The 17,263-nt window shown below is 47.1% G+C and overlaps 1 protein-coding gene and 1 long non-coding RNA gene across 2 annotated transcripts in view; both read right to left on the bottom strand.

Moving 5' to 3' along the window:
* MSRA (methionine sulfoxide reductase A) overlaps positions 1–17,263 on the bottom strand; it is a 376,285-nt gene that overhangs the window by 14,750 nt on the left and 344,272 nt on the right. The window lies entirely within an intron of this gene.
* On the bottom strand, positions 513–13,208 carry LOC130684430 (uncharacterized). Its single transcript, XR_008998720.1, has 3 exons — positions 13,010–13,208; positions 1,239–1,384; positions 513–632 (listed from the first exon to the last, which is right to left on the bottom strand). It is a non-coding gene; the product is annotated as an uncharacterized LOC130684430 (long non-coding RNA).

Genomic DNA, 17,263 nt, shown 5'->3' on the forward strand with positions numbered 1-17,263 from the left:
TTAAAATCCTCTTACTCTGAGTTTAAAAAATGAGATGCAGCAACTTCACTGTTTTTTTATTTACTGATTAAGACAATAAAAGTTGTGCTCATTTCAACATTAAGAAATCAAAACCTCCTTTGAGACTTTCTCTGCCCTGGAGTAGGTTACATCTGTCAAGTGCAAACAGGCTGGCCAGCTTACATGAAGAAATTCCCCTTGGGGCAACAATATGTGTAACCTCACCTTGTATTGTCTAGGGATAAGAATTAAATGATTGGAAATTTTTTTTTATTATCAAAGGAAACTAAAAATAGGACTCTAAAATAAAACAGATGCTGTAAGACAAAATGCACCTTAGATATATTTTGCTTTAATGCTTAGCTGCCAGCCTCACATGGCAGAGAATATATGATGATGTTAAATAAAGAAAGAAAAGAAGCTTTTGTTAGTTTGCTCTAAAGCTTAAAAATGACACAGTGTGAGTAAGTGGAGGGTGGCCTGCAAAAGACTGTCTCCCCGTGGCACCGGCGGTGTGCGGTCTAAAAGCTGCAGGAGATGAGCGCACATTGTTTTCTAGTCTAAGGCGACAGCATTTCAACTTCTAAGCAGCCATCATTGGAGGCCTCTCGCCTCTTCAGTTCTTCTAATTGCTAATACAGTGACAAAGGAAAAAATAAAATCTGAGTGGAGATAAGATGGAGGGGTCTGGATTAATGAAGACTCTCCATTCAGGCCTTGTAAGCTTCTTAGCAATGAAATACAGCCAGGAATTTTTTTTTTTTTTGAGAGAAGAAAGGAAGGGAGGGAAGGAGGAAGGGAGGGAGGAAAGAAATAGGAAAATGGAAAAGAAAGAATCCAAAATAGGCTACGGCTCTTCTTTCCCAAAGCATAATTTCAATTTTCTTCAAAGCTCAGAATGAATGAAGAACTGGAACTCCCTCAAGAGAAGATGGCAGGAACATAAGCTAATTATACAAATTAAATTTGGTAATAGAATATAATCGGCATGCTTTCTGATTAAGACATTATATACTCATGTTAAGTGGAGTTAAGACAATGGCACTATATACTTAGAAAGTTGCACTTCGTATCTCAAAGTATCAAAAACTCCCTATTATATCTCCAGGGGTTCCCAAGTAGATCGTTTGTATAGACATACATGACAAGAGGGGTTGAAGTTCTACTCCTGTCTCTACCCAACCACACAACCTTGAGGCTTGGCCTTCTCTTCTGCAAAATGGGGATAAGACACCTACCTCTCAGTGCCATTTTGAGGAACAGATGAGTCCATATATTTGAAACAACACATTCCATTGCAGTAGCACTGCTCATTCTGTATTAGTTCTCTCTGAAGATGCTCTGCCTTCTTTGGGCCCTTGGATTGTTGTATTTGGAACTGGAGCTGGCAGAGATTATACACAGTGAAGATGGGAACACCAGAGCCTGACCAATTGAAATCTCATTACACCCTTTACTGTTTTTCCCCAGTACAACAAAATGAGTGACTTAATGTTTCCCATCTCTTGCAGGTTTTTGGCATTTTGAAGACAAAGCCTCTGGACCAGACTTCCCACTTCTCTATCTAGTGGCCCTTAGCCAAGAACTCCATCTACACGTGACTACTGAATGTCTCAAGTTTCTCAGCTACATGCATAAGCCCACAAAACCTGGTGCGTAGCCTTGGCCGGGACTAGGGTCCCTCCAAAACAACTCCTGGCCTGGAATGAAGTCAGCCCCGGCCACCAGGATACTTGCAATATTTGCGGCTGGGCCTCACAGCAAGCTCCACCAGGGGTTAACCCCACCCACCAGCATGTCTACAGTAGGCATAGCCAGGATCCTCAGCCAGATGTGCCAGGGGCCAGTGCCACCCACCTGCCCACCCACAGCAGTAGTGGCTCAGTCAGAACAGGAGGGTGCATGCAGCCCACACACAGGACTCCCCTGGAGTACCTGATTCTCATGACCAGTAGGGGACTGTATTTCTGGGCTCCACAGGATTCTACATAAGACCACTACCTTTAAGACCCAGACACATAACTAACCTACCTAATCTCCCAGATGAACACAGATGAAAAAAAATCTTCAACAAAGTATTAGTAAATCAAATACAAAAATTCATTGAAAGTATCATTCACCACAATCAAGTACAATTTATTTCAAGGTTACAGTGGTGGTTCAACATCAGCAAATCAATCAATGTGATGTACTGCATCTTTTACCTTATACAAAAATAAACTAAAAATTAAATAGAGACCTAAATGTAAGACCTGAAACCACAAAACCCCTAAAACACAGGCAGTTAATGCTTGGTCATCAGTCTTAGTAGTATTTTTTTTGATATGTCTCCTCAGGTAAGGGCAACAAAAGCCCAAGTAAACAACTGGGACTCTAACAAACGAGTAAGTTTCTGCACCGTACAGGAAACCATCAACAAAATGAAAAGACAACCTACTTAATGGTAAAAGATATTTCCAAATGATATATCCAGTAAGGGGCTAATATCCAAAATACATAAAGAACTCACACAACTCAACACCAAAAAAAAAACCAGTCTGATTAAAAACTGGGAAGAGGACCTAAATAGACATTTTCCAAAGAAGACATACAAATGGCCAAGAGTTACATGAGAAGGTGCTCACCATCACGAATCATCAGGGAAATGCAAACCGGATCCACAATGAGATATCACCTCACACCTGTCAGAATGGCTGGTATCAAAAAGACAAGAAATAAGAAGCAGTCGTGTGGAGGTGGAGAAAAGGGAGCCCTCACGCACTATTGGTGAGAATGTGAACTGGTGCAGCTACTATGGGAAACAGTATGGAGGTTCCTCAAAAAATTAAAATAGAACTACCATATGAGCCAGCATTTCTACTTCTGGGTATTTACCTGAAGAAAATGAAAACATGAGTTCAAAAAGATATATGCACCCCTATGCTCAAGGCAGCATTATTTACAATAGCCAAGACACGGAAGCAACCTAAGTGTCCATCAATAGATGAGTAGGTAAAGAAGATATTATATATATAAGATGAATATATATACATTTATAATATAAAATGCAATGGAGTATCGCTTAGCCATAAAAAAAAATGAAATTTTGCCATTGGTGACAACATGGATGGATCTAGAAGACATTAGGTAAAGTAAAAGGTGGAGAAAGACAAATAACTGTGATTTCACTTATATGTGGAATCGAAAAAACAAAACAAATAAGCAAGCAAACAAAGGCCCAGAAATAGACTCATAAATACAGAAAACAAACTGGTGGTTGTCAGAGAGGAGAGGGTTGTGGGGGCAAAATATGCAAAATAGGTGAAGGCGACTAAGAGGTACACACTCACAGTTATAAAATAAGTCACGCGGATGTTAAGTACAGCACAGGGAATATAGTCAATAATACTGTAATAACTTTTTATGGTGACAGATGGCAACTACACATTGCGGTGAGCACTTTGCAATGTACATAAATGTCAAATTGCTATGTTGTACCCTGAAATGAATATAATATTATATGTCAACTACACTTCAATTAAAAAAAAAAAGCTGCATAGCAGTGGATGGGATTGGCAGTGCCACTGGGAGAACTGGGACACAGGCCAGAGAGAATAATCTTTTTCCTCTGATTTTTCTCTATGAAGAAATACCTTAATCAATGTCTATTAAACCCCAGTAAAAACCCAATGTTTCTGGAAGACAAGGACTAGAGTGCGCATGCAGGGGTAGTGAGCAGACATAGAGAGGGGCTAACAGCGGACACCTTTGGGGTGTTTATTCTGTGCCAGGCACCGCCCTGTGTGCACTGCTTATGCGATCCTCATAACAGCCCCTCTGATGAAAGTAGTGTTATTGATCCCATTTCTGTGAGGACACTCAGCACAGAGAAGAGGGGGTGAACCCAGACAGTCCAACTCCTGCGCTCATGTTCTGAACCCCTCACTATAGCTACCTTCTTAACTAAACAGTATTTCATGTTCACTGGGTGACAATATACCTGGCCTGTGGTATAAGATATTTATTCACATTATCTGCCTTCAATATATTGGAAGAGATTAATTCCATCTAAAAACATGAATGTTTTTATTACATATTTTCCTTTGAATATCACTACAAAGATGTAAAATAAGATTGGTCCAACTTAATGATCCTGAATACCTTGATTTCTACACTTTTCCCAGAGATGTGGCCGTTTATCTCTGGCTTTTATTTCCTGTCGGGAAGCTAGTTCTCTGTGACCCACACAGATTTTCTGCTGTGTTCCTCATCCCATGATTACCCTTGAAACAAAATTAGAATTTGGCATAGAAGCTTGTCAGGATGTCCAGTGCTTTTTGTTTTAAGTCTAAGAAGTTTCTGTCCATTGGGTCTTCCTTGTACCTGTTGGTCCACTCAAAGAATCTTGGCATTGCCCGAGCAGCTTGAAGATTTAAGTGAATCCAGAGAAAAGTACTGTGTTGTTACAGACCAGGATGACTCACTTTCTCCACTCCTATCCCCTGCCATTTCCTGCGATCCAGGGCCTTCTCTTTACCTGCTTACTGAATCCTGCCACTCATCCTCCCAGAGCTGCAGGCACGGCACATGCAAAACTGGAGCCATTATTCTTCATCTCCCAAAGCTGTTCATTTTCTATTCCCTCCTATCGATTAGCAGCTATCTATGCCCCAAGCTACCCATCTCATTGCTACTGTCAACTCTGCGCTCTGATGTCTCACAGCAAGTCATGCCTATTAAGCAAATCTTGACGCTCCCTCATGAACGGTTCATGAATCTTCCCCATCCTCACCAACACTCCCCGGGCTCAGCCATCACCAATCTTTGCCTGATTGTTGCCATGACCCCCCACCTGATCTTGCTGAATCATGTCACGACCCTAAAATCTATCCCTCGCTCTGACTGTGGACCGAGGGGAGCTGACCAAGGCTGGCTGTGAGAGCATGGCTGTGTCCCGTCACCCTGTACACCGCGAAACACCAAACTCTGGTTTTTCACATTCACAGGTGACACAAAGAAAATGTCACATCTGACAAGGCAAGCCTCCAGGCTATCCTCAGCGGGAAGCTCACCTTGGCTCCCTGAGCTGACTATATATTCCAAGGTGTTCCCAGCAGGCCTTGAAAGTAGATCCAAACAACGAGATGTTTCAAAGAGATAAAGAAAACCCCTGCCTGCTTCAAAGAAAGCAAAGGAACAGGCACCGAGTAGGAGAGAGACAGCTCACATGTGAAAAAAAAAATAACACATCTTGTGTTTGGGAGCAGGCTGTGGGCTTAACTTACGCCAAGAGGGAAAAGTGGGTGCCTTGAAGATAAGTAAGCAAGTACAGCGGCCAGGAGATGCCAACGCCTATGTGCCAAGGGCCATGCCGCCCCTTATCTGCTCCTGACACTCTTGAAATAAGTTCTGGCCTGCCTGCTCTTGGGCACCCCCTGCAGACCTCTCCCCTTCCTGTACTTTAACTACCTGTTAGGATACCCCACTTACTCTTTGACCTGGCCAAGTCACTAACCATTTCTGGACTTCACTTCCTATCTCTAAAATAGAAATGGCAGTATCACCCTATAGAGGCATTAATTGGAAGTTCACAAAAAAGACCCTTTAAGAGGGTATTCTCATTTTCCAAATGAATAACAGAGGCTCAGAGAGGTTCAGTAACTTGCCTAAGGTCACACAGCTAACAAGTTGCCATGATGGTTGGATACCATACGGACCTGCCAGCTAGACTTTCTCTCAGCTTCCCTGGCTGAGTACAGACATTGCCTCCCCAGGCCCCTGCCCAACACAGGTAGAGGAGCCTTGTTTCTAGGCCCAGCCTGGCTACAGGCACCAGACTGTGCCTGTCCACCAAGACTCGATACAGTGAAAATCATTAACATTTCTCCTCCATACTGGGATAGAGCAGGAAACATGGTACTTAGTTCCTGTTGTTTTATTTTGATCCTATTCAGTTCACTAGAAATGCAGGGAGGCTTCTGCATGGAAAACCCTCGGTGAATGGCTCTGTCACCCCCCTGTCCCTCATGACCCATCACGGGTATGCGTGTGAGCCTGAGCGTGTGTGTGCACCTGTGTGGCATCTTCTCTCGAGTCCACCTCTAAACCTCACCGCTCCTCCTGCATCCCCATCATGTATGCCAGTCACCAGCAGGTGATGAAAGTCTGCCCTCAAATAGTCATGGATATTGGGTCCTCAGGTGCCCAAGTTCCAGGAAAAGAAAAATGACAGCTGAGGTGTCATGATAAAAAGACGAAAAAACATGGGGCGCAGAATATACAGTTTTTACTCTTTCTTTAAGAATCTGGCATGGAGAGCCCACCTCCTTCCTGCCAGGGATGGAACAGCAGTGACTTGGCAGCAGTCTCCAGCCAGCTGTTACCCTCACCTGGTTGCCCTGGCTGGTTACTTGTGTGGAATGAACACCCCAAACACGGCGCAGGCAGGGCTGTGGGCGGCAAGGTTGGGTGATGGTCCCAGCGACGCCCTGATCCTCCGGGGGTGGGGGACAGGTTGGGCAGGGCAGCTCTGCTCAGGCACAGGGTGGGCAGGAGGCACAGGGGCCCCTCAGCAGGACACCCCGCTTATTCCCTCCTGGCTCTCCCCCGAAGCGAGCTGCGTGATCCCACCCCCCCGGCACTGGGGCACAGACGCACCTTGTTACTTTGGGAAGACGAGGCTCCCAGTGTGCGTGGGACCCAGTCAACAGCAGAGCAGCTGCCGCATCCAAGGAGTCTCCTTGAACGCAAGCCCGCGCTCTGGGGGACAGACGGCGGAAGCGGAGAGAAGCAGAGCCTCTGCATCCGGGTCCCACACGGTGCCCGCTGCAGCTTCGCCTCTGTGGGCGTTGTCTGGCCACGGAGCCCAGGGCCATGGTGGGCACCCTGGGGGGGCAGCCACACTCCTGCGCAAACACACACACAAGGAGACGCGTGCTGCAGAACTGAGCAGGGAGCCGGCCGTGCCTGGGAGTGTGCACATCTGGTGACTGAGGGGGACGGCGCTGGGGACCAAGGGCTTCCTCTGGAAAGAGCCCTCTGGTGCCAGCTGCAACCCAAGGCAGGTGCCTTTAGAACAGAGCCGAGCGCTCAGATGTGTCTGTACACCCGGAGTGTGTGGCGGGGGGCGGTGCACGGTACCCCTGCCAACAGGCCCATTTTGGTCGCCATCTGCTGCAGACAGCCCGAGCGCCTGCCAGAGACAGCTGCTGCCCGCGGATGGCAGGTGAGGGAGGGAAGCAGGCCTACCCAGGGTGGCCACTGCAGGGGGCACACGGCCTGTCCCCCAGGAATGCCGCCTACTCACTTCAAAGCCCCTGCCCATGAGAACGGGTGTGAGAAATCCCTGGCTGCATTTTTTCCCTCACAGGACGGGTGGGAGGAATGCCATTGTCCCTGGCCCCTTGGTAACAGATATCACAGGGGCTGAGGAGAAATGCTTTCAGGATTCCCCGTTGGGAGAAGATTTCCAGGCAGCTCTTCTCTGAAGGTATGAGCCCAGAGACTACTGGGCTGAAACCCCCTGCTCTGCCATCCTCGCAGGAGGAAGAGGACACTCTAGTTTTCTGGCCCTGTTGGGAACGAGAGGGCCCATCTGAGCCCACAGGGGCTGAGGTGAAGTGCTGGAACGAGCGTCAGAGGGTGACCCAGGTCAGGATTGGGCCGTCTGAGCATTTTCTTTCAGGTAAACAAAGTTTACTTCACTAAGACAAAATAAAAACCTTTCCTACTGTAATAACTCTTGATGGAAAAGCTTTCTAAGGTTGAGAGATGTTCTCCCTGCCCACCAGGCTGTCAAGTACAGCCGTTTACTAAATTCTCCTTAGATGCAGGGACTTCATAGCCTTATTTGCTCTGACGCCCTCAGCCATCCCTCCTGGCAGGCACAGTCCTTGTCCTGATTCACCGGACTGGAGGGCTAAGGCCGACCAGGAAATGTTACTCCTTAGGGACACGTGGCCAGTGCAGGAAGATGGGGCTCCGGGCCAGCCTGCTGCGTCCAGCCCCCGAGGTTGGAGCGAGTTGGCCATTCTGCTTTCCCCCATTTGTGTCCCCTAAGCAGTTTCAACTTTGTAAGGCCTTAAAGAGCACTGACGGTGTGCGAAGGGACCACGGCCCCCCAGAGGCACAAGCTGTGGCCTCGTCTGCAATGCTCTTCTCCACAGCCACCAACAGACTTTGTCTTGAGCGTCAAAACCAGCTCGCTGCCCCTTCCCCCAGCGAGCACTCCTGGAGCCTGCTGGCCTCCTTGGCCAGGCTCACCAGGGCCTCTGCAGGCCCCCTCACCCCAGCCCAGGTGCCCATGGGGCAGGGACCCGCCACCCCAACTTGAGCAGCCGCCCCTCAAGCTTGGCGAGCTGCACCAGGCACCACGCCCGCCTTCTTGCATGGCATGCTGGGCTTTTTCTCGCTGCCAGATTGACATCATTTTTCTCCTGGGACATCACACAGTGAGGTGCCTTGCTTCTGGAACCTTCACATCTGCTTTTCCCTGTCTCCTGGCTGGTGTTTCCTTCCATGCAAGTGGCCAGGCTTCCAGAAGCTTCACTGTTGCCTTCCCAGGGCCTTCCTCGAACCAGTCCCAAGATATTTTAATCTGTGGCTTCTAGCTTGCGGGGACTGGCAAACAAGAATCTCAAGCTTTGTATGTATGTATGCCTAAACCAGAGCCACATGGGGTAGAGGGCACTGGCTTTAATGCAGGAACTGGATCACTTATATTTTGGTTACTCAGAGGCTGTTTTCTGCCCCAGTTTTCAGACACTTGAAACCACTCTGTTACTTCTAAGGTACATACTTTAGCCATGGGATCAGCAGCCAAAGGATATGGCAGGCATGGTGTTCTCTGTTTTTCTAGAAATAAACTCCTCCAAATAGCAGGAGGAACCAGACTTATCACCAACATCAGGGCCATTCAGTGCGGGGAAAATACAATTCTGTGTGTAAACCTCAAGGCTGGAAAAATTCTCTCTTGATTCCATATTACAAAACAAAGTAACAAGAAATTCCACCCCAAAATATCACTCTTTTGTCCTTTTAAATAGTTTGGCCACCCACAAATAAGGCTTTTGTGGAAGGGGCACTTCCTGACATAGATGACCGTGCCTCTGTGGGGACAAGTGTTTCCATGGTTAATACTCCATCACTACCTCTGACCTCCTCCCACCCCTCCCCTCAAGCCAGGGGTCCTTTCCAAAGCACCAGATGGGCACCTGGCCTGCCAGCTGCCTCGAAGAGCCTCACAGGCTGCGGCAGCATGCTGAATGCTTGCTGTTCAGGAATGACAGTGCAAAAAATTCAGACTCGGGGTTCTTCTCCCAGGGAAAACTGGGGGTGAGAGGAAGCTGCCAGTGGAGGAAACACTTCCACCCAAAAAATAGCTGGTGGCTGGTGGGTGGCCTCTCCCTCAGCCAGACACGAGCTGGAGTGGGAGGCCAGGACCGTTCAGGGCAGGCTTCACCCAGTTTGGAGCCAACTGCCCAGCCACATGCGCAGGGATGGGGCGGTAGGAGTCCACAGCACAGCCCTGGGCAACGGGGACTCAGCAGGGCAGGGAGTGGACAGCAGCCCTCAGCACGTAGGGACAGAACAGCGGGACCCTGCATAAAGCGCCCCCTGAGTTCAGAGGGTGTCCTGTTGTCTGTGTTCTTATTATTGTGGTAAAATACAACATCATGGTAAAACATAACATTTACCACTTTAAGCATTTTTAAGTGTACAATTCAAAGCGTTAAATGCATTTTCACTGTTGGGCGTCCACACACTTTCCATTCCCACTATCCTTTTCATCATTCTGAGGCGGGGCAGGGACACGGGGCAAGCATCATGATTAGCTTTTCCCTGCCTATGATGAAAAATGCCGAGGTATCAATAGTATAGCAAGAACAGGAGGGACTCCGCGTTGAGGCTGAGATTCCATTTTAAAAACCAGGGACTTAGGAGGTAAGAGTCCTCATACATTCAATGGTAATCAGCCAATAACCTACCCTATCTTAAGACAGGGCAAGCAGTCATACATGGTATGCCCCTATGTCCCCACTGCTTGAGGGTAACCACTATCTTGAAGAACAGAAATCAAGAAATTCATTGTGCTAAGAATATCTAGAGGACAGACTATGGGTGGTGACATAATGTCTCTCACTGAGAGCCATCATAAGACCACATGTCAAGCCTACACACCTTCCCCCACCCCAGCCCTTTACCCCATTCTTGAAATCCTTAAAAGACAGAATCCTAAGCCTTTAAGTGCACCTCCTCTCTGAGGCTGCCCGCACTCCCCTTTGAGTATGTGCTTTGCCTTGAATAAAGCCTTCTCGTTGCTCAACTCATTGCATTTTGTCTCTGTGCTCTTCAAGCCTCTTGGAAGGTTAATAAGAGACCCCTTTTCCCAGCGGTAAGCATCTTTGTTACTTTGCTATTTCATTCAACTTTCTAGACTTAAGCACCAGTCTTCACTCTCCCTGTTCTACTTCAGACAAGTAGGGAGGGGCTACTGAGATCTCTGAGTTGGGCTTGCAAGTTCCCATCGCCTGGGTGACCCAGACAGGACTGCAGCAGTAAGATCACGTTCTTTAGTAGCTTGCCTGAAAAATCTCCTTTCTTTGCCTTTGGGAAGTTCTCAGGACACCATCTCAGTCCATCCAGTGCTCAATTGTTCCCCCAAATCCTGGGGAGGTAGGGGCTTAGTTCCCACACTGTGCAGATTCAAGCAGACACGGGATGTCAGGTGAACCTGGCTTCAGAGTTGGCGAGAGATCTGCTCTGTGCTGAGAGGAGTTCAATGAACTTTCCTTTACTCCCTTTGTTCTTCCTTGTGCTCTCCTGCCAGCGCAGTTGCTGCTGTTCACTGCCACTGTCACTTTAATGAATTCCTTCCTGACCTACGCTCAAGGGACCTGTGTGTGAATTCTTTCTTGATCAGAGTCAAGAACCCTCCCCTGGGCAGGCTGGGGTTTTACCTAGTGTGCAGGGGGAGACCTCCCCAGACGCACCTGTCCAGCAACAATTCCAAATAGAATTTTGTACCCTTTAAACAACAACTCTCCAATTTGCCCCTTTCCACAACCCCTGGTAACCTCTATGTCACTCTGTCTCCATGAACTTACCTGTTCGGGCTGTCTCATGTAGGCAGAATCATGCAGCATTTGTCCTTTGGTGTCTGGGTTATTTCACTAAGCATATGTGACTAAGCGATGTCCTCAAGGTTCATCCACGTTGCAGCATGCATTAGAATTTCCCTCCTTTATAAGGCTGAGTAATATCCCATTTATATATATGGACCACATTTTGTGTATCCATTCATCTGTTGATGGAAATGGGTTGCTTCCACCTTTTGGTTATTGTGAATAATGTTGTTATGAACATGGGTGCACAAATACCTGCTTGAGACCTTGCTTTCAATTCTTTTGGGCATATCTAGAAGTAGAATTGCTGGATCCTACGGTAATTCTATATTTAACATTTGGAGGAGCCGTTAACCTCTCTTCCATAGTGGCTGTACCATTTTACATGCCTACCAGCAATGTGCAAGGGATACCTTCTATTTTTTGTTTCTATGATAATAGCCATCCTAATGGTTGTGAAGTAGTATCTCATTGTGCCTTTGATTTGCATTTCCCTAATAACTAATGATGTTGAGCATCTTTTCAGGTGCTTATTCGCCATCTGGGTATCTTCTTTGGAGAAATGTCTAGTCAAGTCCTTGCCCATTTTTTAATTGGGTTGTGTTTTTGTTGAGTTGTAGGAGTTCTTTATCTATTTTGGATATTAATCCCTTATCAGACATGCAATTTGAAAATATTCTCCCCCAATCTGTGCTGTCTTTTCACTCTCTTTATAGTGTCTCTTTATGTGCAAAATTTTTCAATTTTGATTAAATCCAATTAATTTTTCTTTTGTTGCTTGAGCTTCTGGTGTTATATCCAAGAAATCATTGCCAAATCCAATGTAGTTTTGCATTGAATGCATTGCAAACCCAATGAGGATTTTCCTGTTTTCCTCAAAGAATTTTATAATTTTAGCCCCTAAGTTTAGGCGTTTGACTCATTTTGAGTTAACTTTTATATATGGTGTAATGGAAGGATCAGCTTCATTCTTTTGCACTTATATTCAGTCATAAAATGGATGTCCAGTTTTCCCAGCACCATTTGTTGAAAAGACTGTCTTTTCCCCCACTGAATATTCTTGGTTCCCTTGTCCAAAACCAACTGACCATATATGGGAGGGTTGGCTTCCTTTTTCATACTGTCCCTTACCCTTCTCTTTCTGCCACCTCCCCAGTAATATGACTCCCCTGAAAGGCTGACAGCTGCCTGTCCCCTATCTTCCACTAGATCATTATTGCCAGCAGGCAGCATCCCCAAAAAGCAGGTGCACCATTCAAAGCCAGCACAGATCAATGCAATTCACTCTCTGCTCTCCCACATCTGTTCCAGCTCCTGTTTTCCCTATGTCACTTCCAATGCCATATAAGGCAAAGCCTAAGTTATTCTTAGCTCCAGCCCTCATTCAGTCATCACTTGTAACCACCTCCCTACACACACACACACACACACAGACTGAATAGTTCACAGGTCATGAAGACCTCCTAGTCTTATCTCTGATAGAGTTTTTTCTTAAATCTATTTCCTCCCTTCCATCATCTCCACCACTGTCTTAATCCAGTCTCCCTCTCATCATTTCTCACCCTTACCCCGTCTCCCTGCCCCACCCAGTCTCAGCCTAGCCTCCACAGGTCCTCCGGGGCGACCACGTGACATGCAAATCTGACTTCCGCTCTGCTGCGTGAAGTTCTTCAAAGATTCCCCACTTGTACGAACACGGGCTACCACACCCCATGCCCTCCTTGCCCCGACACACGCAGTGCATCAGAGACACCGAAGCTACTGCTGGTCCCTAAATAATCCGTTTTTCATCCTCAGGCCTTTACACATCTCCTTCCTCTTGTCAGCAAAGTCCTTACTCCCAGCGTCCACCTGACTGCTCCAAAGCGCTCACATACCACCTCCCTTGTTGACAAGCTCCGGATTACATTCCAAGACCGTCTGAAGCAGAACTGTTGTTCCTTCATGTGCGTTACACATCTTTGTAGTTTATTAGTAACACAACAGTAATAAGCATTGTGACTGCCATCACCATCTCCACCTCTCCATGGGGTGCAGGCCTCCCACGTTCCAGCGTGATGGCGGATACGTGCAGAATACTTACCACAGTAATGCCACACTCATTTGTTCTCTTACCCATTTTCTTCCCCTAGGTGGTGGTGAGGGCCTGAAGGGCAGGGACTGTCCTTTATTCATCTGGCCGCCCCAGCACAGTATCTGGCACACAGCAGGTGCTGAGATACACTTGCTAAAAAAAAAGGAATGACTTCAAGATCCTACTTTAAAGTTTTTTTAGCTCTTGGAAAATTCCACAGTTCGGGCAGCTGCTCATGTCCTCTGCAAATAGGCTGTTTATCAGTCCAAAGGTTGGCAGCGGATCTGCTGAGCCGAACTCAGTCCTAAAGCTCTTTCCAGGTGCTGTCCCTTCAGTCACATGGAGTCGCATCCGACTCTTCTGAGAGGGGGCTTCTGCCAGGGGAGCAGGAAGGCCTCCATGCAGCCCTACCATTTCTAATGCTATTTTAAAAGCAAATTCAGAAGCAATGGTGATATTTTTGCCCTTAAGAACAAGACAATTCCTTTGACATAATAAGGTTAAAAAAGAGGAAAAAACCTCACACTGCTGTTCCTTTCAGCTGAATTGAAAAACTCCTTAATCTCCCAGTTCCAGCTGGCAGACTGCTGGACTCTCAGCTTCTGAGGAGAAGGGGAGTGGAAAGATCAGCCCTCAGCAGCTGAGAACTTATTTTTGGCTGAACAGCTGGTGGAGGAATTGCTGGCACCAGGCAGTGAGTGTCTCCCCCGCACGGTGCCCAGGGGCACAGACATGATCGGGCAGGACACCCCTGTCCAGCCTGGGCACCCTGCTCTTACATGGTCTCACCGACCCTGACAAGTCTGAGCAGCCTGGGCAACCCCAGTGGTCAAGGGCCTTCTGAGGGACTCTTCAAGGAGAAAGGGGTACTCAGCCCCCTAAGAAGGAGACTCCAGGGGAACTTCACTATCTGTCTCAAGTGAAGCTCTCTTTTGAAAAAGGGATGAAGACCAGCTCTGTGCTGCTCTAAACTGGAGACAGGACCAGGTGGCGGGTCACACGGGGGCAGAGTGAGCCATTTCATTATGAAGAAAACCCCTCTAATTAGAGGTCTCTGGTGGTGGATGGGGTGCTCCAGAACTGTTCAAATAGAGGCAGACTCCCTGACATTTACCAGGAATTTTATCACAGGGATCCCTGGGTGGAGTGAAAAGAACTTAGCTTCTTAAAGCAGGGAATGCCAGTGGAGACCAGTTCTAGGAGTCAATGAAAGTTATCACTGTGGACAGGCGACTGGATCACGGATGGCAAAATGTTAATAGACCCCAAAGTGGGTTTTCACATTACAGTACAAATTTGTTGATTTGCTTTGAATAAAGCCACAGAGTAACTGCCAGTATTCTCTACCAGGTGATGAATCCACACTACCTTTTATAATGTGGATGTTATGTCCCTAGTTCAAGGCTTTCCACATTAACACAAGAGAAAATACAGGCCTCTACCCACTTCTGCTCTTCACCAAGCTGTTATAATGGGCTCCCTTCTTTACTTCTGCTTTTTTCTCTTTTGGTAATTTAGAACAACAGGAATAAAAAGTCCTAAAGGCTTTAAGAAAACAGAATGTTCTTCAAAGAAAGCTTTTGCATTTATATTCAATCCAGATATCCAGTACTCCAAAGACATCTTCATGTTCAGTGTGGAATAAATTTTTAAATGGAAATCTAAAGGAAGAAAACATGATGTAGGTAGAAGAAGAAATAATTTTTCACTTACAGAAAGCCTTCCAATGTAAATTCAGCGATTATATAATCTTTGCAACCTTAGCTACCATCCTGGATAAAGACATGCAAAACATGTGCTCCTGCCCTCCGGGGACCTCCGAGAAGCATCCTGAAGCTCGAGGCAAGAGGCTCTCCCAAAGAAGCACAGGAGCACACGCTCCAAGGTGTTCACACCAGTGCTCTGCTCACACTGGTCTGTTCTTACCCCTCCCCAACCAGCCCTCCACTCCCACCCAGCCCCATGGACTGCTGGTCAACAGGCTTAGCCTTTGGCTGCTTTCATTTCAAATAAACTCGATCCAGGCCAACATTTGTTAAGCTCTGCAAAGTACCAGGGTCAACATTAGGGCCTTGGAAGAGTGGGATGCAAAGGCGAGCAGCTTCTAAGTATGGGTCCAGTTCTTTGTTTATGCCTCCGCTTTATTCCCCAAGCATTAAAGATGGCTTACAAAAATAACACAGGGGCGGGAAATGTATATTCTAGGGGAACATCGAACCAGGAGACAAAGGCAGAATGCACACATGCAGGTCACAAAACCTTACATAGTTGTTAAAACACAACTGAAAATTCAGCTCTATGGATGAATAGGACATTATCTCCAAGCTCTCTAGGGATGGAGAGCAACCCTTACACCAACTTCTGGAGTATAAAAGTACAGAAGCTGGTACCCAGAGGATACCCTAAATGTTCACTGGATGCCAGCTGGGGACATCAGCATCCAAGAGGTTGTGCGTGGACATCAAATTGAAAACTGGCTGTAAGGGTCAGGGAGGGCTTTGCCCAAGAGATCTCATCTAAACTGGGCTGCTTTGAAGGGAAGACTGCCAAAAGTCACCAAGCTAGTCATCCCTGCTGCCACAGAAAGCAGAATGCAAGTGGTACTACAGAGAAAAATGCCACACAATCTCTCTAGCAACAGTGGTCCCTGCTAAACAGAGCATGCTGACAGCCAAGGGGCTGAAACCTCAGATTTGGGCCCAGACGCCAGATCCTCAACTTACCCTTGGCTGGGGCAATTTCAACAACCTCAAGGTTCTAAATGGAGGTACTGGACTTAACACATTTTTACTGGCAGCTCCTTTGGGTAAAGAGGCAAGGTCATTCGACAGTCAGAAATGGGTCATCCTTCCAGAAAGTCCTAGTCCAGAAATTATCTTATGCTCTAAGGAACCTGAAATGACACATAACCATTCCCAAAAGGTTTAAGCCAGGGCCCGCTTTCAGGGGATCACCATGTGCGTTCTCAATGCCTCATATTCAAAACGAGTCCCAACTTCACTAGAACATGTATCTGGGTTTCCTCCCGCCAGTATTTTCCTTTAGTGATACAGCCTCTTATCTCACCAAAGCTCCAAACAGAGGAACCTGAGAAGTTACTGAAATGTTGTTTTCTTCCATTGAAACGCTATATCTTCTTTCACAGCCCTTGCCACTCAATGAGTAAAGAAAAAAAGGGGGTGGGGACGGGGAGGACACGGAACGTAAAGAAACGGATGTGTCTGAAGGACAGCGGCAATGGCTGAGCCTGTGAACAGTTTTCTCCTGGGTGCCTGGTACTTGTATCAAGGACAGAGACCATCAGTGATGCCACCTCCTGCTTTCACTATAATTCAGCTGCCCAGATAGCAAGTGGAAGCGACAACATCCTGAAGGAAAAGAAGGTGGGGGGTCAGGCCTCGCTCTGGGGGAGACACTAGCCTGAGAGACGAAAGGTTGCAGCAAAGGGGCCTGGTGGGAAGGGGGAGGGGAGGGACAGCATTATGCATGGATTATTTCAATGGAAACCGCAGTACAGAGCGGGGACATCACCCGCTTGAGTTCGACCCCACTTGGAGGGCCCTGTGAAGATTTACCGAGACAGGAATCTTTGTGAAATCCTGTTCCTGATTTCAGCTATTGTAGAGAAGGGGGCTGTGTGTTTAGGAGCACCCCTTTATGTTTCTACTAAAGCTAATGCCTTGGAGACCCACAGAAGATAGGGCATTGACAACCTCAAGGACTTGAGCATTTTTTGAGGCAGGGCAAAAAGACATGGAAAAATGCTCTCAGAAGCAGGCAGATGCATTTCACTAGATCGGGGAGGGCTTCAGATTGTCGTGAGCTGAAAAACAAGTTCAGTAGCCAGGGTGGACAAACCCTGCTCGAAACCCTGCTCACCTCACAGGGCATGCTCCTAACTAGGAACACCCTCTGGACAGCCTTCCTAGTTGCCCCAGGTCAGAATCCAACACTCCCTTCAGTGTGTTTCTAGAGCGTGCTGAGCTCCACCTGCTGTCACACTTACCACACTGTTCTAGGCAGCTGAGCATGTGCAGGTTTCTGCCACTTGACTGTGAGCCAGTTTGAGGGCAGAGGAAGAGCTGAA

This window comes from Manis pentadactyla, chromosome 1 (assembly GCF_030020395.1).
Source record: "Manis pentadactyla isolate mManPen7 chromosome 1, mManPen7.hap1, whole genome shotgun sequence".
In the NCBI taxonomy this organism is placed as follows: domain Eukaryota; kingdom Metazoa; phylum Chordata; class Mammalia; order Pholidota; family Manidae; genus Manis; species Manis pentadactyla.